Source organism: Macaca thibetana, chromosome 7, assembly GCF_024542745.1.
Source record: "Macaca thibetana thibetana isolate TM-01 chromosome 7, ASM2454274v1, whole genome shotgun sequence".
Classification (NCBI taxonomy): domain Eukaryota; kingdom Metazoa; phylum Chordata; class Mammalia; order Primates; family Cercopithecidae; genus Macaca; species Macaca thibetana.
In genome coordinates, this window is record NC_065584.1 from 37,366,457 (window position 1) to 37,374,062 (window position 7,606).

Sequence of the window (7,606 nt, forward strand, 5' to 3'; positions counted from 1 at the left end):
GGCGCATGATGATGTGGAGTTGAAGAGGCGGCAGCCAGGAGGCTTGATGAAGTGTGGGGCGGGGATTTGGAAGTGATGGGGCCACCTGCTGGGCAGTCTGGAGATTGCAGGGAATCTCTTCCAAGTGAGACCAGGACAGGGACCCTGCCTCGAGGGACGCAGAGTTTTTAGACAGTTCTTTTTATTGTCAAGGGTGAGAGACTGGCAGGAGACAACAACATTAACTGACCTCGGGTCAGATTTTAACCTCAGTCTTGATGATTACAAAACCTGCATTTTTCTTATTACAGTAGGACGCTTCCCAGGATCACTGGGACTAAATGTGGTTCTTTAACTGTACCATTTTGGGCATCTTCCACGGGTCAGTTTCCTGGTCTGTGAAATGGGTGTATTCGTACTTCACATCGTTGTAGAGATGTATAAAGTGCTTAGCCAAATGTCTGCCAAATGGTGGGGGCTCCCAAAGTGATAGCTGTGTTGTCATTTGTTTCTACAACTCTTTTGTACGTACCTTTAGTATATTACTGTTGGCATGATCTTAGATGTTTCTTGTATAATTGTGTCCCCTTCTACCCTGAAAGCCCTGAGGTAAGCGACCTTGTCCCATTGTTAAAGGGAATGTAGGTTGACTTAGGTATAACAATGGAAAGATTAAACCTTGGAATTTGTCAAACCCAAGTTGAAATACAAACAATTCCTTTTATGTGCTTTTTTTTCCCCCAAATGTGCAAGTTGTTTGCTTTTGCAACCCTCAGTCTTGTCCATTTGGATAAGCTTTGAAACAGGAGCTAGGCCTTCCAGTGTGAGTTAAGTCCAGTTGTACTTACAAGGCCACTTCATTTACACACAACGTAAGTATTACTTTTGGAAGGGTTATGAGTCTTATCTTGGTAGCCTGCCAAATATGCTAATTAACTTGTTGGCACAAATGGAGCCAGAAAGACCGAAAACATTAGATTCAATGCTCTTTATTCCAACAAAACTATTTCCTAGAATGAACTCAGGTAATAGGTCTTTTCCCATATAGGAATCTTGTGTAAAAACAGCATATTATCACATAAATGCCATAATTACTATAACATCTTCAAGGTGGATTATTTTCTTTAGTAAATATTAGTAATCTTTGTGCAACAACATACTGAAGAAGACTTTAAAGTACCAGATATAAATGCCCATCAATGGAAGACTGGATAAAGAAAATGTGGTACATATACACTATGGAATACTATGCAGCCATAAAAAAAGAATGAGATCATGTCCTTTGCAGGAAAATGGAGCGGAGGCCATTATCCTCAGCAAACTGACACAGGAAAACCAGTACCACCTGTTCTCACTTGTAAGTGGGAGCTAAATGATGAGAACACCTGAACACGAAGGGAACAACAGACACTGGGGCCTACCTGAGAGTGGAGGGTGGGAGGAGGGAGAGGATCAGAAAAAATACTGTAGGGTACTAGGCGTAGTACCCGGATGATGAAACAGTCTGCGCAACAAACCCCCGTGACACAAGTTTACCTATTTAACAAACCTGTACATGTACCCCTGAACCTAAAATAAAAGTATTTTAAAAATAGAGCACCAGGTATATGCTAACAATCTCCTTTTCTTCTCAATAAACCTTTTGAAAAATACTGAATTTTCTGCTTCAGCTTCTTCCCTACCCATTCCCAAAATTCCTCTATCACCAGTGATCCACTATTTTCACATCTAATACTTTCTCATCTTTGTCTACCCTGACTGTTTTGCAGTATATGTTCCTTATGCACATTCTGCTTTTTAAAAACTACTGTGTTACATAAAACCATTATGCTTAGCCTTCTCATAGCATGGTGCTGGGTTCCCAGATGGAGCTTCTCTGGGAGGTAAAATCTGGAGACTTAGTTCCACGTGAACAGGTGAAAGGTTTTTTTAAAAAAATTTTTATTGTATTTTATTTTATATTTTTACCTAGCCTCAGAAGTAATCAGGTTCATGTCTCTTGCACTCTGGTAGTTACAAACAACCACTAAGGCCAGCTAAGCCCAGGTTCAAGGGTAGGGTAATTGAGATTCCACCTCTTGGTGGCAGAATAGCAAGGTTACATAGCATTAAAAAATGTAGAATGGAAGCTATCTCTGGAAAATACTATCTGCCATATACACACACACATACACATGTATGTACATATATGTATATATATTTGTGTGTGTATTTACATACAGATAGTTTTTCTTTCTAAAGAACAACAATGTTAGTAAGTTAGTCTGAACTTTATATCTCTGCTGTTTTGTAGGAATCAAAGTTTTGCCTTTATCAGTGCTACTTCCTTTTCTCCCCATTATTTTTTGTGGTAGCCCACATAGCTACTATATACAAAAACATGAAGTGACCACTTTGTGGGCAAATTGCCATTTTATTTATTTGTTTTTTTGAAATGGAGTCTCACTCTGTCGTCCAGGCTGGAGTGCAGTGGTGCGATCTCAGCTCACTGCAACCTCTGCCTCCCAGGCGCAAGCAATTCTCATGCCTCAGCCTCCTAAGTAGCGGGAACGACAGACGTGTGCCACCATACCCGTCTATTTTTTTTATTTTTAGTGGAGATGGGGTTTCATCATATTGGCCAGGCTGATCTCAAACTCCTAACCTCAAGTGAACCCCCTGCTTTGGCTTCCCAAAGTGCTGGGATTACAGGCGTGAGCCACCGTGCTTGGCCCATTTGCCACTTTAAATACTTGGATGAGCAGCTAGGCTCATGCCTTTAACCTACTAAGTGAACCTGTGTAGAGAGGAAAGTGATCTGGCTTCCCTCAATCATTAAGTAAAAGATGAAGAACAGGGTGCCTTCTTTCTCTATAATTTGGGTGATACATGTAATCTCAATTTACTGGGATTTCCTTGGAGTCCATTAGCAGGTTGCCAGTCCTTTTTAACATGCCCTGTTTTCTGAATTCCAACTAGGAAATTTTCCACCACGCGCATGTTGCTTTTCACCATAGGATAAACATTGCTTGAAATTATATTGATGGGCAGGTGCAATGTTGAATGTAACAAGGGTTTTGATATTGCTATGGTAGTCTCCTAATGTGGGCCTTATGGCCAGCAAAAGAAGGTGCTTCATATTCAAGTTAACTTTGGTTTGCTATAATGTAGTTAGGTTAAGAGAAAGTTTCAGCAGAAAAGTGAAATTGCTAACTCTGTCCACCTCCAAGCTAATTCTACTTTCCATGGACAGTTACACCCCTAGACACGCATATGTACCTCAGTATCTTCTCAGCCCACAGTGCTTCCCAAATTTCATGCCCCCCTTTCTATTTTTTGCAATATCTGTGTACCACCCTACTATCTGTATTAGATTTATATTGTGCTAACAAGCTCTCACAAACTTAGTGGCTAAAACAACACAAATGTATTATTTTACAATTCTTGAAATCAGACATCTGACACAGGTGTCACTGGGCCAAAATGAAGGTGTTGGCAGGGCCACAACCCTTCCTGGAGAATCAAAGATAAAATTTATTTCTTTGCCATTTCCAGCTTCTGGAGGCTGCCCTCATTCCTTGTTTGCATTTCTCTTCTATCTTCAAGGGCAGCAATGGCAAATTGAATCCATCTCACATCGCATCACTCTGACCTCCACTTCTGCCTCCGTTTTTCACCTTTAAGGACCCTTATGATTACACTGGGACCCCCAGGATAATCCAGGATAATCTTCCTATCTTAAAGTCAGCCATCAGCAACCTTAATTCCATCTTCAACCTTAATCCCTTCCTGCCATGTAAAATAACATATTTAGTGTCCAGGGATTATAAGGTAGGCATCTGCCTACAACAAGAAGATTTTATTATTATATACATCTTATGTAATAAGATAATAATCTTATTATACAAAGATTTTATTATTTTAGTGTGTTGAGATATGTGTGTGTGTGTGTATATATATATCTCTAAAGTACTCGAATAGCAATTATAAAGCCATCTACAAGTTACCACTTAACCCTTAGGTTTTTTTCAACCTTCATAATATCGAAGCACTGCTGTATTAGTCTGTTTTCATGCTGCTGATAAAGACATACCTGAAACTAGGAACAAAAAGAGGTTCAATTGGACTTCCAGTTCCACATGACTGGGGAGGCCTCAGAATCATGGTGAGAGGTGAAAGACACTTCTCTCATGGCAGCAGCAAGAGAAAATGAGGAGGAAGCAAAAGTGCAAACCCCTGATAAACCCATCAGATCTCGTGAGACTTAATCACTATCATGAAAAGAGCATGGGAAAGACTGGACCCCATGATTCAATTACCTCCCCCTGGATCCCTCCCACAACTCATGGGAATTCTGGAAGATACAATCCAAGCTGAGATTTAAATGTGGACATAGCTAAACCATATCGACTATGAACCAATGAGACCTTAAGTAGAATTCTCTACCTATCAGATAGGCAAAGATGAAAACATTTGACAATGTTTACACATGATTTTGACATGTGTAAAGATGAAAACATTTGACAATGTTTACACGTTAAACATTTACACATGATTAATGAAAATGTGTAGAAATATGCACATTCACTGTTGTGATGTGCGTATTAATTAATTTGATGTAAATTTGAAAAGTGTACCAAAAATTTAAAATAGCTATCCTTTTTGGCCTAACATTTCCACCTCTGCAAAGTAAATATTGAGATGTTCTTTACAAGATTGTTTGTAATTTTGAAGAAAAGAAAAAAGAGATAGTATTTCTCTATATATGAATATATAGATATATCATAATTTATATATACCATATATGCCTGGCACATATATATCTCTGATATATGTATATAGAGGTATATATAAATTATGATCTATGTATATGTTAAAATAATACCTATCCTTTTAAAAATGTATGGGTAGAGGACTTCTAGTTTTGTCCAAGGTGGAGTGTCCCCATTTGTCCCCGGTATCCCCCTTTACAACTAAAAAACCCTGGAATTAACAAACAAATATAGGAAGACTCTGAAAGATGGAAAAAAGATGACAGACTACCTAGGGACTTCATAAAACTTTATTAAGAACTGAGATGAAGTTATCACCTAGCTTTTGAATAATGGATATTTCTCTCAATTCTTGTTGCATGAAGACATTTTGGTAAACAGCAAAGAGTCTTTTCCAAACAAAAAAAATCCTTAGGGATAAATGGCAAATTCAAATCATCCCAGACCTCTACACATTTACTTCTTACTTTTGGTGTGGATGCACTTGTGGGATGTGCATCGTAGGATGGCAGAAAACCAGAGGTCGTCCCTGGGAAGCCCAGGCTTCTAAAGAAACATTCTTGTTATAAAACTGTATCTGTGTAAGTGAGTGAGAAATATAGCCATCATTTTAATTAACACATCTCTAGTTCTGCCTGGAAAGCATTTAAAGAAGTCGGTAGGACACTTGGCTCCTGTAGCAGTTGCTGAGCAAATCCTTTGAAAAGCAGTGGAATTTGAATAGCTCAGAGGATGACAGAGAAGGAACGTAAGGATTTTGGAAAAGAAAGATGTGAGGAATCCATCATGATCCTTTTTAGCAGGGCATGCCAGGGCAAGGAAAGGAGGTCTCAGTGGACTCTCTGTCTTCCTGGATCATTTTGCTCACTTGTATCATCTAATTAGTTTTTGAAACTGCAACGATTCACTCTGGAATGACTCTGGGAGTCAAGGAGAGTGTGTCCACCTGTGTCAAATGCTTCTGAGACGTTACGTGAGAATAGGATACAGAACCGATCATTGAGTTTAGCAACATGGAGGTCATCAGGAAACTTTACTGAGGAAGAATAGGCATGAAGCCTCGTTGGAGTGGATTGAAGAAAGAATGTAAAGTAAGGAAGTGAAAACAGTGGATGTGGGAAACTTCTGAGAAATATTTTGCAGTTAAGGGGGACAGAGAAGTAGAGTGGTATCCAGAGAGAGAAGACTAAGTTGGTTAGGGTCATTGATATGGTTTGGATTTGTGTCCCTACCCAAATCTTATGTTCAACAGTTAATCCCCAACATTAATTATAATATTGGATGTGGGGCCCAGTGGGAGGTGACTAGATCATGGGAGTGGATTTCTCATGTATAGTTTAGCACCATCCGCCTTGGTACTGTCTTCGAGATAGTGAGTGAGTTCTCATGAGATCCGATTATTTAAAAGTATGTAGCACCTCCCGCCTTGCTCTCTTGCTTTTGCTCCTGCCATGTGAGACATCTGGTCACGCCTTCTGCCGTGATTGGAAGTTCCCTGAGGCCTCCCCAGAAGCAGAAGCCGCTACACTTCCTGTGCAGCCTGCAGAACCTTAAGCCAATTAAACGTCTTTTGTTTGTAAATTACCCAGTCTCAGGTATTTCTTTATCGCAGTGTGAGAATGGACGAATACAGTCATATTATGGAGAACTTTTTTTACATTGGCAAAGGGTAACCCTGAAGATTTCAGAATCAGAAAAATTGTTATAGGTGTAGGTTTGGGCTGGCAGCGATGGCCCATGTCTGTAACCCCAGCACTTTGGGAGGCCAAGGCAGGGGGATTGCTTGAGCTCAGGAGTTTGAGGCCAGCCTGGGCAATGTGGTGAGACCCCATCTCTATTTATAAAAAAATTTTTAAATAGGAGGAGTAGGCTTGGAAATGGGAATGTGGCAGGGATAACTTGAAGGAAAAGGTGATGTTGAGAGACTGGTGGAACAGATGCAGCAGTAGTCCAGGAATAAAGGGGTAAGAATATGAGCCTGGGTGGCAGCCCCCAGCATGGAAATTAACAAACAGAAATAAGGGCCATTATAGAAAATGGTGATACTTGCTGAAAAACTTTGAGCAGCGTGCTCTAATCACTTGCTCAGAGATGAAAATGTCAGGCTGAAAGGGAGAAAGGAAGAGGTTAAAGCATATATTTTACATAAAAAGAAATTAAGTGTACACATACATGTAGCCAGGCACAGTGGCTCACACCTGTAATCCCAGCACAGGGCTAAGGTGGACAGATCACTTGAGCCTAGGGGTTTGTGACAAGCCTGGGCGACATAATGAAACCTCATCCCTACAAAAAATACAGTGAGCCAGGCATGGTGGTGTGCTACTTGGGAGGCTGAAGAGGAAGGATTGCTAGAGCCTGGGGAAGTTGAGGCTGCAGTGAGCTATGATCACACCACTGCACTCCAGCCTGGGCAACACAGGAAGATTCAGTCTCAAAAGAGTTAATGAAAGCATACACATAAATTTACATGTATGTGTGTGTGTGTATGTATGTGTGTATGTGTGTTCAGAGCACACTTGTTGCTGAGAAGCTGAGAACATCCCTGTTAGGGGTCCTGGATAAGATTGTCTGAACACTTTGCTTCTTGGTCTTCAACAGCTCCCATTGCAAAGGGCAGGACTTAAGGATTTCCCCATTTGTGTCTCCTTACAGAGACCCCAAAGGGCAGGACCCTTGTACACGTAATCGAAAGGTGCCCTTTACTCTGGTGAATGTCAGCTTAAACTGCTGGGCTCTTGGGCCTTTGCTCTGCAGTTCTACTCTATGGTCATCTTGAATTCGTCAGCTTTCACATTCTCCCCTACACTTCTCTGGTCCTCAGCCTACTAACTCTCCTGACATTCCTTCATGTTGGTGCTGGCTCGCTCTCTGCC